Source organism: Tiliqua scincoides, chromosome 11 (genome assembly GCF_035046505.1).
Source record: "Tiliqua scincoides isolate rTilSci1 chromosome 11, rTilSci1.hap2, whole genome shotgun sequence".
Lineage (NCBI taxonomy): Eukaryota > Metazoa > Chordata > Lepidosauria > Squamata > Scincidae > Tiliqua > Tiliqua scincoides.
In genome coordinates this window covers 19,431,220-19,447,298 of record NC_089831.1, presented here as the reverse complement: position 1 = coordinate 19,447,298, position 16,079 = coordinate 19,431,220, and the positions used below count along the sequence as shown (strand labels likewise).

General features: G+C 46.6%; 1 protein-coding gene and 1 pseudogene across 2 annotated transcripts in view; both read right to left on the bottom strand.

Moving 5' to 3' along the window:
* The window catches only part of NTM (neurotrimin), a 346,259-nt gene that overhangs the window by 150,179 nt on the left and 180,001 nt on the right, over positions 1-16,079 (bottom strand). The gene's annotated exons all lie outside the window — the stretch shown is intronic.
* On the bottom strand, positions 7,027-7,141 carry LOC136662877 (5S ribosomal RNA; annotated as a pseudogene).

Genomic DNA, 16,079 nt, shown 5'->3' with positions numbered 1-16,079 from the left:
CTGGTGAAATATTAGCAGCAGCGATAGCTCCCTCCACTGGAGACTGCCGCAAACTGCATGCGACAAGAATGGATGCGGCTGAGATCCGTCAGCAAGGCCATTATCCTCTCCTGCAAGGCTGCCTCTGTCCCATGGGTTTGTTATCTGTGACAAAGTATATTATGCAAGTGCAAAGGGAACAGTCAGTAGTCCGTTATTAAGGGAGTTCCTTACAACAGCTTCAGTGACAGAAGCACATGATTTTGCAGAACAAATTGTTCCGGAGCTTAGTTCTGGCTCAGTACTGCTGACACCAAGTCAAAAGGGGGGAAAAAAAATGGTATTAAGTCTTGTGATAGCACAAGATTAGGGCCTGGTTCATACATGCATATTCATCATTGGATAACTGCAGTGACCAAAGATGACTTGAATTCGGCAAGGGGCCAGTGCTGACATAATACTGTCCACAGAACTGTTACTACTGTACTGTACTACTACTATACTACTAGTAGTACTAGTTACTACTGTACTACTACTACTAGTAGCTACTACTACTATTGTAGTAGCTATAACTGTAGATCTGTTGTACTGAATGTTTTGTCATTTTACTTACTGATAACAAAAACCAACTTAGGCCCAAATCCTAACCAACTTTCCCACACTGGCACAGCTGTGCCAATGGGGTGTGTTGCATCCTGCAGTTGGGTGGCAGTCATGCAGGTCTCCTCCTCTTCCTCAGAGCTGCAATGCCTTTACCTCAGTGCTGGAAAGTTGGTTAGGATTACACCCTTAGTCAGCCCTAAAAAAGAAACCGAACGTATCACATCAACAGTGAATACTTATAGGCACGATCTCTTGCTTCCTGAGGCTGGTTCACATGAAAATGTCTGACATGTAGCATAATCTAAGGGAGCAATCCTGAAGGCACCCTCGGCCGTGCAAGTCCCTTATGCCAGCCGAAGAGTGTTGCAAAAGTGCTGTAAAGGCACTTCTGTGACAATCCAGGAGGAGGGAGGCTGGTGCATGGATGTGGCCCAAGCCCTGCAAGTTGGCACAAAAGGTAAGCGGGGATCTGGGGGAGGGTGAGGAAGAGGCGCTTTGGGGCAGGGGGAGGGCAGGCAGCAGGCGGGCAGGCCTGAGGGTGAGCCGCAGGTGGGGGCAGGATCTGGCACTTTTGCCTGATCCTAACCCCGGTCTAAGCCCGGAGCGGTTCCGGGCTACTTGGATCTGCGCCACCTCTTTAGGTTAATTCCCCTTGCCCCGGGCTGAGATGCAATCAGCGGCAATTCCTCATTGGATATGGCACAGGCCAGTCAGCCTCCCTGTTCCAGCACAGGTTAGGATTGGCTAACTTGTTGCTTTTTGTTAGCAGAAACTAAGGAAAAAATCAATCAGTACAACAGACCCCAGTTATGGCTACCCTTGTATCTGCAGATGATACATTCCAAGACCTACCACTGACGCTTGAAAACGTGGCTAGTAGTGACCACCCTATACAAATGTTCAAGTCCCTTATATTACAAGTAGTGCTGCCCCTATACACTACAAGTAATGAACCCTATACGCTTATGCTCAGTTCCCTTATATAAAATGGCATAGGAACCCGATCCTATTACCTAACAGTGAACTAGTCAGTCTCATAAATTTTGGGTCTATGTCAAAGACACTCAGAGCAAACAGTAGCTGGTTCTGAGAGTGGTCAGTGAAAGAAGATATTGTTTGGTGAGCTAGGAAAAGAGCAAGATTACTCGATAAGGGAACAGGAACTATTCCCAGGCAGGTGCTGAGTGCCCACTTCTGTTCTGAGGTGGTGGAAAAGAAGCAGAAGAGGGACTGGAAAGATGAAAAATGTGAGTGAATGGAATTGGCTTCCAATCCTTTCAACTCATGGGGAAGGAGAAGGATGAGCAGAGAGATTGTGGATGGCCAGGAACATTGTCAACTTTTTCTCTGAATATTTTCATTCCGCGGATAACTGAAGCCGTGGTTACTGAGTACACTGATAGGGAGGCTACTGTACTTCCTTGCAGCATTTCACAAGAAGAACTGCTAGCACGCCTCTCTGGCATGCTGGCAATAATTGCCAGGCTTTACCCACCCCCCTGTCAGCTGGCAGCAGGTCTTTGCTGCCAGCTGATTGGCTGGCTAGCCAAAGAGGGTGGGACGGAGGAGCTCCTCCAGCGCGCATGCACTGGGGCTTAGCTCTGTCCGTTGCTGGTAGTGACCCCTGCCTGCCCGCCCTGTAGCTAGTCTGGGATTAGCTGGTCACTCTCCGAGGGCCAGGTAGGAATTTTTAATCACCATCTAATTGGCCTTATGATGGTGGTTGTTTTCGCCTATCTCAGACAGGCTGCGGAGCGTGTTTGAGTTTACAATAGCTATTTAACGCCCTGGTCACTGGCGGTAGAAGTGCGGGGTGGGTAGGCAGAAGACCTTCTCAGTGTCCAATCTAAGTCAGCAAGGACAGGGGGTGAACCAGAACCGCTCCCATGATGCCTGACCGGCTCGAGGAGGCAGGCTGGCTAGCCCCTTGTCCGAACTTGGGGGCCTTGCAGGAGTGACCTGAAGGCATAGCAGTTCTGCTGACTTACCCTTTTCGGGCGACGTTGAAAGGTGGGCTTAATAACAATTGAGTTACGCCTGGAGTCGGGTGGACGCCCTATAAGATTGGGGGCCGTAGACGGCTAGGGCCGTTTCCCCCACGTAGAACCCCGCACTTGGGATGGGTATTGTTTACCCCTGTTGTTGCCTTGTTGCAATCTTGTTGTTTCAATAAAGTGGCCCATTTTAATTCCATACCTGTTGTCAGCGGTATTTATTTGGGGAATGCATGGTAATGCAAAGGATACTTTTTTTGCCCACCGGCAGTATCCACAATTTAGAATGATGCAAAAGTGTCTCCTACTGAGTGAGACCATTGCTCTGTCCAGCCCAGTGAGAATGACTGGCATTGGCTATCCAGAGGACCTCTGCAGCACTGCTACCTGAAATGACAAGTGCTGTGAACCTGGGATGTTTTTCCTGCGAAGCATATATTCTACCAGTGCACTATGGCCATTCCGTCTACTCCAAGTGGAAGTTGCTTTCTGTGCTCTCAGTCACAGGGTCTGCCCTGCTGCTTGAAATCATTTCAGCTGGACGTACCAGGGAGTAAACCTAGGTTCTTCGCTCTGCATGCAAAGCATGTGTTCCACCACTGAACTGTGGCTTCTTCCTATTATCTCAACATGGTGGCTGAAGTGGGAATGACATAATTGAGAGACAATACTACCTGCATGACAGGATACCAGGAGCAAGAAGGTAAGTTGTAAACAAGAGGATTCCGGTCCTTTGCTCACATTCTTATGTCAGTGCATTTCTTATCCTGATTGCAGCCAGAAACCCAAACTTCAACCTCATCACAAATAGCCAGCCATAAAAAGACTGGCTCCGTATCCCAGGAAAGGGAAAGGATTAGGATGGCCTCCCCATTTCAGCTTTTGCAGCTCTCCTCCCTCCCCAACCTCAGGCTAGGTAATTGCTAATGAATAACAACACTTAGCACTTTCCATTTTCAAAGCACTTTGCAGATATTAATTAATCCTCTCAGCCCTACTGTGAGTTGGTCATTGACTATTATCGCCACTGTACAGATGTTGATTGCCAGCTTGTAAAAGTGACTTGGCTGGGGAGGTCAAACCAGGGGTCAGCTTCAGATGTTTTCAGAGGTGCCTGGCACTTAATGCTGGGCTGGTACCATTCTTCATTGTTGGCTCTTAGCAACACAAGTGAACTGTAATTACAAAATTACACCACCACTCCCAAGTTTTATTGTTTTATTATTCATCAGTCAACTTTATGACAGTACGTTGAAAAGAAGAAATCCAACCAAAGGACAGGGACCAGCAGATTTCAGGCTTCTAGAACTTCACATAATTGAGGTCCTAGAAATTGGGAATTCCAACAGCCTAATCTAGTGAAAAAACAGCACTAGTTTTTGGCTCCTGCTGTGGTTAAACTGCTGGACTTCAGAAATATTTGCCAATGTATTTCAAATCAACCAAAGACCTACTAATAAACTGAACTGACTTTCTTCCAAAGTCTGCCCAACAGAACCCACATCTTACAAGTTTTAAAAATGACCACAATCTTGCCCATTGGCCTCTGACAACAACCTCCCCCCCTGCCCCATTTCATGGTTTTCTCAATGTGATGTGGAAGAGAGAGTGGTGAAAGCTGAGGTTTGTGTTCCTCAAAATCCAACAGTGGAAAACTTCTTAGACTATAGCTTTTCAAATTCATGTTCTACCTTCTACAGTTCTGGACCAGATAAACCTATCTGGGGAAAACTTTTGCTACATTAACAAATGGTGACTAGCAAATCAGGGAGATGGCTAGGAAAGAACCATTCTTCCAAGTGTTCCTTTGATTTGAAACAAGGATGCCTCACTGGAGAGAGTGACAAAGCCAGGCTGTGGTAACACAGAAAGATCTACCTATCATCCATACCTCCTACAACAATAGAAGGACAAGGACAAATGCAGCTGCCCAAAACAAATAGACAAAGGCTACAATCCTATCCACACTTTCCTGGGAGTAAGCCCCATTGACTATAATGAGATTTACTTCTGAGTAGACATGCATAGGATTGGGCTGAAAAACAGCTTGCAGAGTAGCTTTATTCTCCAAGTGTTTTGACTAAAATCAGTCTGTCTTTCTCAAGAGGACGACAAACAAAATCTAAAGCAACTCACCTTCCTTTTCTGAAAGAAAAATTCCTTAAGGAATGTTTCAGAAAGAAAAGGCAATATAAACAGGCCAACCAAAGCCTGACTGCTTCCCTTCTGTGTAGGGTGGTTGGCTGCTGCTTGAGTCTCAGCGGGAAGAAAGCAAGTGAATCTGAGCCAGAAAAGTCAATAGAAACAGTCTTGCTCTCCCTCTCCCTCTGTTAAACTGCAAACTTTGTGTCCCTTGATGGAATCCAGGAAGGGAATGTTATCTACTGATAAGACAGAAGAGCATCATCGTGATGTTGCCCCGCTCTCACTGCTGAACTAAACAGCAAAGAGTACAAAAAAAATGTGGCAGATGCTTGTGTGATAACTGGTCTATAACCAGCAGGCCTCACTCCGAGGGGAGAATGAGTTGAGGTTAATTGGACACACACCTCAGTGCTGAAACAACCGCCATTTTAAGTAATGATCAGTTCACACGGCCTCTCATTGGTCCCTGACCTCACAAACACTCTGCACCTTTCTGGGAGATGCTCAGACCCGACTGGCATTACAAACCCATTAAAAGACAACAGAATGAGCAAGATGTCAGCAGCAGCAGCTTCCTTATTCACTGCTGTGAAGCACAGGGTGCAAAGCAGATTGCTGTGGCATTAGCAAACGAGGCACATTGTCAGGCTTGCCCTCTTCCCTCATGTGCTGGTGCCACAGGAAAGGGCTGCTTTAAATCAAGCTCAAGTCTCCAAGAAGAATCCCAAAATGTGGTGGGCAGTGTACAAGCGTGGAAGGGTTTGACTACGAGCTAAACAGCAATGTTGCAGAAACTGCTCACAAGATGACAGCATCCAAAGCTGCCTTATTATTTTATTTTATCTGACTGCAACTGTGATGTTGTGTACAAGGACTGAACCCGGAGCTTGGAAGAATGAGGCTTGTCTTAGGGACGCTGCAACAGCTCCCCAATATTTAATATGGGTTTCCAAGTTTATTTCAATATAAAATGTCACCTTTGAAAGGTGTGTGCCCATCTATTTATTTTTCACATTTATTGCCACCCTTCCTCCAAGGAGCTCTACATGGTGTACAGTACATGGTTCCATTTCTCCTCACAACAACCCTACGAGGTAGGCTAGACTGAGAATAGTGACTGGCCCAAGGAAGCGAGGAAACTTCATGGCTGAGTGGAGATTTGAACCTGGATCTTCCAGGTCTAAGTTCAGTTCCAGACATATGACAAGACCCTGTTAAAGAGACGCATACCAAGTCTCTTTTCTCATCGAGATAGAGACAAAAAGTCCTGCTACCAGGGATTATGTAAGTGGAGATGGACCTGGCACTTTCTGCAGGTCAAATCTATGTTCCATCCCTAAGCTATCTGCCTCCTCTCCCAACAGTTATTGTCCCACTTGTCTTCCATCACATTTTGATGTGATGTCAAAAATGCACTGGCTTCTGCGTAATAAATGGAAACATTCCCCCTCTAAGTTTCAAATGAAGACAGAGAGAAGGTGCCTTGAATAGCAGGAATGCCAGTGGGGGCTAACAAAGCAAGAGTTAGCAACCAGCAGGGAGCCAGAAATTATTTAGGTTAAGCTGAGACCAGATAAGACAGTGCAAGGAGGAGGGAGGCAGACATGACTCAACACGGGCCCTTCTGTGGGAAGCTGCTTGGAGAACAGACTTAGGTGGTTGATGCCTAAGTCCTTGTGACAAGAGTCAGAGGGTACATGTCTACCACCTGCAGACATAAAAATACATTGCAAAATGAGAGGGAAGGGGGTGGGGGAGATATGCAATATCTTATCTGCGCGCGCGCACACACACACACACACACACACACACACACACACACACACATCCTGTTGTACAGTTTCACAGGCAACATTCATGGCAAATTTGGAGGATCTTACCCAAGCAAGGCAACTGAGGAATGCCAAGCAAGGCACCTGAGGAATTCTTATTTTTATTCAGTGCTTCCATTTCACAACTTGTTTCCTGCATTTGAGAACAGCAGTTGCTAGAACCCCAGCATCCTAAATACCCTGAAACCTTACTGACTAAGAGCCCAAGTCTGCTAAGCAGTAGGTCTCATTGTAGTTAACAGGGCTTGCACTCAGGTAAGTCTGGATAGGATTGCAGCCTCAAAGTCCTGATTTACATCACTGTAAATGAGAGTTAAGTCAGGCTTGGCAACCTGTGTACAGACCAGCATTTCACATACTACATATTTTCAGCCATGATGATAGATCATTTTTGAAACTATATCTTACTCAAAAGAACAAACCATTTTGGCCAGATTGGTTGGCAACCTTCAGTCTCGAAAGACTATGGTATAAGCCTACAGCACCTGGCATTCCCAGGCGGTCTCCCATCCAAGTACTAACCAGGCCTGACCCTGCTTAGCTTCCAAGATCAGACAAGATCAGGTATCTGCAGGGTTAACAGTTGGCTTGTTGTTGACTAGAAAATCAACATATCACAGAACAGAATAGAACAGCATTTCTCAAACTGCGGGTTGGGACTCACTAGGTGAGTTGTGAGCCAATTTCAGGTTGGTCCCCATTCATTTCAATGCGTATTTTATTTTTAACACAGGAGTGCGCCCCTTCGCGATGTTCCAGCCAATGCTGGATCGCATATGTGACGACCATTGCTGGTCACGTGGTCCTCGCGGGGCGCACGCCTCAAGTCTCCGAAGGCAAGGGGAGCAGACCTCACCCCCGGAGGCCCACCCGAGCTTCCCAGAGGCAGCGAGCATCTGTTCACTGCCTCCGCCAGTCTCAGACTGCCCCAGTTGTGCGGGAGACGTGATTTCCAGTTTCCTCTGTGAAACTGGAAGTCATGTCTCTTGCGATTCTGGCAGCCTGAGCTTTGCAGAGGCAGCAAGCGGCCTGTGGAGGCTTCACATTACATCAGGTCTCACTGGACAACGGGGGGGGGGGGGCAGTCTGATATTATCCCTGTAGTTAAGCGATGCATGACTGTATATTAGATTTGATGCTACCATGGTATGCGACTGCATTTTGGGAAATGTTACAGATTGGTACTTTTAACAGGCCTCTGCCTATATATATATGCTTTTAAGCAATGATAGTCAACAGGGCTTACTCCTGGGTAATTGTGGATAGGATTGCAGCCTTTGGGATGTTTGGGGGATCAGCAACTGCTTGGAAGGATTAGGACCATTCTTTATTTTAAATAATTTTTTAAATGTATACTTATTATAAACTTTTAAATTACTTAATTTGATTTGATTTTGTCATATTATTATTAACAGTATTTATATACCGCTTTTCAACTTAAAGTTCACAAAGCGGTTTACAGAGAAAAATCAAACAACTAATGGCTCCCTATCCCAAAAGGGCTCACAATCTAAAAAGATGCAAAAAGAACAGTAGCAGACAGCCACTAGAAAAGACACTGCTGGGGTGAGGTGGGCCAGTTACTCTCCCCCTACTAAAAAGAGGAGCACCCACTTGAAAAAGTGCCTCTTGCCCAATTAGCAGGGGTAATGGGGGTGTTAAAAATTTTCCTGCTTGATGTTGTCACTTGAGGCCAGAACATCCTTTCTAGGTTCATGACATCAATTCCAGTGGGTCCTGACAGATTGTCTTTCTAACAAGTGGGTCCTGGTGCTAAAAAGTTTGAGAACCGCTGGAACAGAACCTTCGGAACTGATAGGAATCTGCACACTATTAGGAATTTATAATTTATTCTGTGAAATATTGGGGCAATCTTCAGAATCAGTGCTGCCCCATACCTGCCAGCGACAGTGATGTAAGTCCCGTCTCCCAGCTCATTTGCTGGCATGGGCAAACCTGGCCTACAATAGCCTCAAGCGAATGGAACAAGAATTCTACCGAACAAAAATGAACTGAACGCTTCAGTGCCCAAAATAAAAAGAGAAGAAAGCAATGGGGAAATGGCCTCATCAGGAGCATGAAAAGGGCCTGCTATCTGCAGAATACACAGCTGGCTAGGGAAAGCCCCTTAGAGATCTGCCAGTCTGTCCTGCTGTCACAGCCACATTGGCGGTGCACGGCAAGATGGCGTTACCCTCCTGCCTGCCTCTGCCTCACTGTAATTTCACAAGTGGAGAAGACTTCAGAGCTTCCTCTTTTTCACCTGAGCTGCACCGCTGCGCTGCCAGAGCAAGACAGGTAATTAACTATCAAACAATGGCCAGGATTTAGAGATTAACTTGGTGCACAGAATGAGTGGGAAAACTCATTTGAACCAAACAAAAGGGGAGGGGGCGATTAGTTGCTTCGGCCACAAAGGAAAGAGCCAGATAGGGACAGGGAAACTGATAAGAGGCCAGAAAGCACAAATATCCCTCAGTCTTTCTTTAAAAAAAAAAAATCCCTTCTCCTCCTTCTCCTGCTAGAATCCCACCATTCTCTATCATGCAAATTCCTCTGTCTAAGTGAGATTAAACTCTAGCAGGCACACAGTCCTTCACAAAGTCCATTTCCAGCCCTGAGATAAGGTGAACTTTCCTTACGAACCACTGAGAATGTTTTGCAGCTCATTACACTTACAAATATAACTTTGTCTCTTCTATCTCTTTTTTTAAAAAAAAGGAAAATAGAAAAAACAATCTGTGTTGATCCAAGGAACAGCTGTGCTTGCAAGATGTGGGTTTCAATCCTACGCACGCTTTCCTGGAAGTAAGCCCCACTGAGAACAATAGGTCTGAGTAAATCTGTGGAGTGTTAAATGACCAGTTTTGCAGGTAGAAAAAGAGTGCAGGAAGAGCGGAGAGAAAGCGACAGGGTTGGTTCTGCAGTTCATCATCCAGCAGCTCTTGGGAAGTTAGGAGGGGCTTTGATTTTTGTTTAATTAGTGCTTGCTGGGGACTAGTCACTTTCAGCACAATCCAAACTGCTCCTTGGGCTCACAAGGCCTCTTTGTGAGTCAGCTAGGCCAGCGCGTGGTGGCACGCTGGCCTGAGGAGGCTGACATAAGCCTCCGCACCGACGGAAGCACTGAGCCTTGCGTCAGCTGAGCTGGTCCAATGCAAGGCTCTGGGGTGGGCGGGGAGGAGGTGGGAGGGAGGCGTTCTGGGGTGGGGGAGAGCGGGTGGAGGGCAGCCCTGGGAGCAGGAGGCAGGGCTGGGACCCAGCAGTGATGCTAGATCACAACCCCCATTCCCAAGGAGTGCAGAGCGGCTTTAAGTCGCTCCGCTCTCCTCAGACTTGTGCCACCCCAGGAAATGGCGCAAGTCCGCGGAGACCCATTGGGGCCAGGATGACTTAACCAGAGGTAAGGGGGAAAGTTTCCCCTTACCTCTGGCCGAGCCACTTTGGACACCTATCCTGCATTGGATACAGTGCAAGCCTCTTGGCTTGCCTGTTCCAGAGTAAGATAGGATTGCGTCTATGCATAGTTACTTAGAAGTGAGCCAAATTGAATTTAATGGATTTAATGTATCCTTAACCACATCAGGGAGGGAGACTAGAACAAGTTGGTGCTCAGTTACCCTCCAGTGCACAAGGGAAGGCTCCAACCTTCCTGCTGTTGCTCTGGCAGCCAACACACATAGTGTTGAAGTGTATTTTGCGACTGCCATAAGGCAGCTAATGCTCAATAGAATTGGGAGGTAAAGAAAAAAGTACATGAGAGAGAGAGAGAGAGAGAGAGAGAGAGTATTCTCCATGCAGATAATTCTGTCCATTGTTATCACATGACCTGAATGTCATTTAGTAGCCTATAAAATTTGAAAGAAGGAGAAAAATTCATGCTTCATGTTAACAGCTTTGCTGTCTGAATTCTAGGTCCTTCAAACAAGAACATCACAGCTCCTCAAAGGAGCATAGGAAGGATAAGGATATAAGAGGAAGATCTCCTAGTCAGTCCCAAAGGCTGGTCCCTAGAGAGAACGCTGCTGGCCCCAGGGCAGAATTTAATTGCTCACTGAGTACTCCCTCATAATCTTGCTTGCAGGATTTTGCCCAAAGGCCCTTTCCTAACACCTAGGGAAGGTTGCTGAGAGATACACTGGATGTTCCATGCTGCCTTTTGCCCTTTTGCACTCATGGTGGCCCTCTGGGCTTATCATTTGCTACCTGTGGTCTCACACAAGACAGTGAACGTAACGTCCACATTTAACCTCTGCAATGGAACACTTTGCTGTAACAACAAAATATGAATTAGAGGCAAAGCTTGTATGAAAGCATGTTGCTTATAGAAATGAACTTTCAAAAGAAGGAACAGTCACACACAAAAACCCTTCTCAAATAAAACAGGCCTTTCTAACCTTTTTCTAAATACCACCTTTTGCAAATACTGTACAGTGCGTCCTCTTTATCTGCAGATTTGACCCACCACAGGTTTCGAACCTGCAGCTAGAGGACCCACTGAGGACCGACGCAACTGGAACCTCGTACTGGAATGCTGGATGCACTGTGGACCTCCCAGGTACAGTTGCAACCTGCGGCCCTGTAATGACCATGGCGGGTGAAGACCCCGCCCCTGGGGGTGTGACCGAGCGTGGGGGGGCTTACCCTGTTGATGAGAGTTGGTTGTCGGCGGAAAGAAGGACGGGAGACAGACACAGCTGTTTTGCGCAGACGGTTTACTTGCGTCAACCGCTTGACATTCATGGGGCCTGTTATGTCACAGGCCCCGTTGCCTTACACAGACTCGTGGCGATGGTGCAGGATGGGCTCGTTCCCCGCTCCTTCCCAACCCCTTGAGGTTTCAGGCAGGGCTCTCCAGCTGGTGCCTGGCGGCCAGGGGTATGGGTTTCCAAGGGCTGCAGTGCTGTTGTCCAGGGTCAGCTTAGCTGTCCTCAGGAAGACCCCCGGTACCTCCAGGCTTGCCCCTCGATCAGCTGGCCTCCAGTGGAGATAGTTGGTACCGGGTCCTTGGTTCTGAAACCTCGCCTCTCCTGCTGTCACCCCCGGGGCCCAGGCAGGCCTAGGATCGGGGAGTTCCCAGCCCCTAGCCCCTCTCTTCAGGGCTGAGGTAAGCAAAGTTCCCTTCAAGGCCTGGATCGTCTGAATAAGGCCGGGGTAGCTACCCCCTCTGGCCTTCCCTTCAACCCTGCTCCCAGCTGGAGGGGAGTGAGCTCTCTCTAGGCTGTCCAGCCTCCTTATGAAGCCAGCCTTGGGCTGGGCCAGCCCCACCCCTTCTGCCCACATGGCTGCTCCCAGGAGGCACTAGTTCCTACTCCCAGGGAGGTGTCTTGCCTGGGACCCCAGTCCTGACAGTGCTTAGGTTTTACTCCCGAGGAGGCCCCTACCCCTGAGGAGACCCCTGCTCCTGGGGAATTCCTGGCCACCTGGGCCGGGCCTAGGTGACAGGCCCATAGAGGCGTGTGGCCTCTATGGGCCTCAGAATGGTTCCAGTCGCATCTGGAGGCCTTATTGGACTGCAACCCACAGATTTCATTATCCATGGGCTTCAGTATCCATGGGAGGTGGGGGGAATCCAGGAACAGTTCCTCTGTAAATACCAAAGTCCAGCCTGTACCACTTTTGTGAGTACTACTACTGTGATCTGGCATCCTCCAAGCATATCTTTTTTTTTTCAAGAGCCAAACTGTACAGGCAAGGACCACCAAGATGGGCTGGCCCAGCACAGTTTGCTGGTAGGATAGTGCAACAAATTCTTGCATTCTCCCTGCTTCCATGACATGGCTCAGGCATAAGGTTGGATGTCAAGTTGGTTGATTTATACTCAAAATTAATTCCACTCAAAATAATTTCCTTCCAAGCAGGAAATGTTTGAGAATATCTGAGAATTTGCAAACCAGTTTCTATAAGATAGATAAGAGTTCCTCAGGGTGATTTTGCAGAATCCTTTGGATGAGAGACTATTGGAGAGTAACCATATTTTTTTGTAAAATCTGCTTTTTGGCAAAACAATGACAACAACAGCAAAAATCACATTAAGACATAGTTGATGCAAGCAACTGGAATGTCTACAAAGTGTTGTATTAGCTACAAGGCAGCCACATCAGAAAAACCTAGGAAAACCCTGCATCACCAAAGTTTCTTCAGAATGTAAAGTTCTTCCTCTATGTCTTCCCAACTGCAGACTGTTGCTTTCTTGCATGCACACGCGCCCTTCTAAGACGGGTCAAATAGTTGCTAGTTCAGACCTTATAAAATTGTTCCACAGGTGACTCCTTGTGCCTCAGAAGGTGACTGGTGTGGAACAAACAAACTAGACTTAAGAGGTTCAATTCTCATTATGACTGTTCTCAAAATGGCAGCTACACCCAACATTTCAGTTCTTTGCAAGTGTTCCCCGGAACCGCTTCCACGGATACTCCAGCGGCTATGCTTTCCCAGGGACAGTTTCTATTGACTTGTACCTCTTCCTGAGAATCACTCCCTTTTTTGTCCTCATTTTGCCTTTGGGGGATGACTTGTTGAGATTTTGTTAGTGAGAGTTGCAGGAATTGTCATTTCTTGCCATTCAACGCTCCCCCCAGAGTTTCTAGAAGCATCTGATCTCTGATGCACATATAGATAAACGCATGTGCATGAACCACCTATAATGTACAACCTGCCATTTCACACACTGCAGGTACTGGGGTATATTTTGTACTGTGATAGCGCATTATCAGTTGTGCTGTTCTAGTATCCCTTTAGCCAAAATAACAAATAACAGTTTTTACAGCAGATGAGAAGCTATTGCAGCATCAGACAGGTGTCAAACAGTCAGCAACATATTAAGAAAAAGGGTCACACACAGCCAGTGATCTTTGGTTTGGAAATAAGAGTATGACCAGCAGTACTCCTATTTTCATCTACTAAACTTTGGGAGGAGATACAATGGGTGTCAAAAAAACAACTTCTGGAAACATCAACAGTGGGCCCCCCTTATCTGCAGGCCTGGTGTCGATATGACCAGAAGTGCAGTCCAGTTGCTTCTGGAAGGTCTTTTGAGGCATGGGGAGACTGTGCAGACCTCCCCATGCCTCAGAAGGCCTCCTGGATGCTTCTGAAAGACACTTCTGGCTTGCCAGAAACACCTGCACAGTCCTTTCATATAAAAATCCACTCCTGGCTTCCCTTCTTCTTTTTAGTCTATTTTAAGGGGGGAACCTTTTTGTTTCTGCTCTTGTTCAAAGATTAAAAGTCAGAAACCTTAGAAGATCTACTGCAAATCATTCAGAGAGCTACCTCCTGCCCACCTTGCACTATAAATTATGACGTCCTGAGTGTTTAAAAATTTAAAGGCAAAACAGGATTACTGTTTATTGATGCTATCATACCAACTGATGCTATCAAACCAAACAACATGGTTCTGCATCACCTTGTTTTACAGCTCCTTCAACTGGACCCAATGGCCAGTCTTAAAAAAGTGAGTGCAGGTCGAGTATCCCTGAGATTCCAAAATCTGAAATACTCCAAAATTCAAAACGTTACCTCCCTGCAGGGGCCAGTTCCACCTCAACACCTTGAGCTGAGCAGAGCAGAGCAGAGCTTGCTTTCCCACACCTGGTCTAGGGATACAGCACTGGTCTAACAAAGGAAGAGGTGGAAGGGCGGAGCGCACCACTCGGAGGAGGGAGAAATGCTCAGTTGCTTCAGGAACTCACACAAAGGCAGCCATGAAGGTGGATAGTGGAAAGCGAATATTTACAGGTTTGGGTCCCACTCCTTGGCAGTAAGCCTTGTGGATGTTGGTGGGGCTTTTTTCCAAGGGAGGTGTGCGCCTCAAAACTGCAACCCTATCCAAGCTTCCAAACTCTGCAAAAAAAAAAACAACCTAAATGCTTCTGTTCCCAAACATTTCAGATAAGGGAAACTCAACCTGTAGAAGATCTTATAAGGTTCTGAATACTCCCAACTCCAATTAACTTCCACGACAGTTTAAAAAAAGACCTTCGATAGTCTGTGTGCACATGTGCATGACTGTGAGTTTGCTGTCCTGTGTGTGTGTCAGTTTCAGGCAACATGAAGGACAGTATCTGGTTAAACATAAGAACAGCCCCACTGGATCAGGCCATAGGCCCATCTAGTCCAGCTTCCTGTATCTCATAGCAGCCCACCAAATGCCCCAGGGAGCACACCAGATAACAAGAGACCTGCAAGGCTTTCTGGGAATTGTAGTTAAGAACATAAGAACAGCCCCACTGGATCAGGCCATAGGCCCATTTAGTCCAGCTTCCTGTATCTCACAGCGGCCCACCAAATGCCCCAGGGAGCACACCAGATAACAAGAGACCTGCAAGGCTTCCTGGGAATTGTAGTTAAGAACATAAGAACAGCCCCACTGGACCAGGCCATAGGCCCATCTAGTCCAGCTTCCTGTATCTCACAGCGGCCCACCAAATGCCCCAGGGAGCATACCAGACAACAAGAAGACCTGCAAGGCCTCCTGGCAATTGTAGTTAAGAACATAAGAACAGCCCCACTGGATCAGGCCACAGGCCCATCTAGTCCCACTCCATTCCGTCAGTAGAAGCTTTACAGGAGCTTGTTCTTTTAAGTCTGGATGATGTGATTGCTTGCACCTTAAAAGAATAAGTTTTTACAAAGCTTTCACTGACAGGAAGAAGTGGGGACCAGATATTGTCCTTCATATTGCCTGAAACTGACACACACAAACATAAGCTAATGGGCAAGATTGATTTTGAATACCAGAGGATATCAAGAATTTGGGTCAGGAAACACAGCACCAGAATGCGGATAGATTCAATATAATTATCTCTCTGTGGCTATCTGATAGCAGCTTCAACGTCTTTCGTGTGATTGGCTTTGATTTAAGAAATGTGGACAGGTAATAAGAGCTCACAAGATAAACAGAATAATGCCCAGACTAGTAATGCTTTCACCACCCTTTCTTTTCTTTTTTTGACATGGGTAATGGAGATGGTGAGGGGAAAAATCTAGACCTATTTAGTTTACTCGATTATTTTAAGAGGAAGAAAAAGAAGAGAAAAAGAGTTCCAAATACATTTTTTTTTTTTTGCTTTCTATTCATTAGCTTGTCAATAATGCTCAGACCCAGACTATCGACAGCGGATTAGCTCAGGTCGACTTGGTGTACAAGACCAATGCTTTTCTTAACCCAGCTTGTTTCCAAATCAATACACCCATCAGCATTTGAAAATTAGCCCTAGATGAGATTCCAATACTCAAGCCAGTATGGGCTCCTAGCCAACTCCTAGAGAGATGGCTGATGTCAAAAGGATTATAATTTTTCCCCATTAATCCTTGCCCCATTGCCTGCTGAGACACTCAGGATTGCAAAATATCAAAAACACCACACTATTTTCCACCTGCCAGCTTGTTCTCACACGCTCGTGGTCTCTTTCTGCATACATGGTCTGTTCCACCCTCTACAGTGGAAAAAAACTTCACATTTGTTTACACAAACAAAATGAAGAGAAATTTAACAAAGGGAGGGAGAACTCTGCAAGGTAGA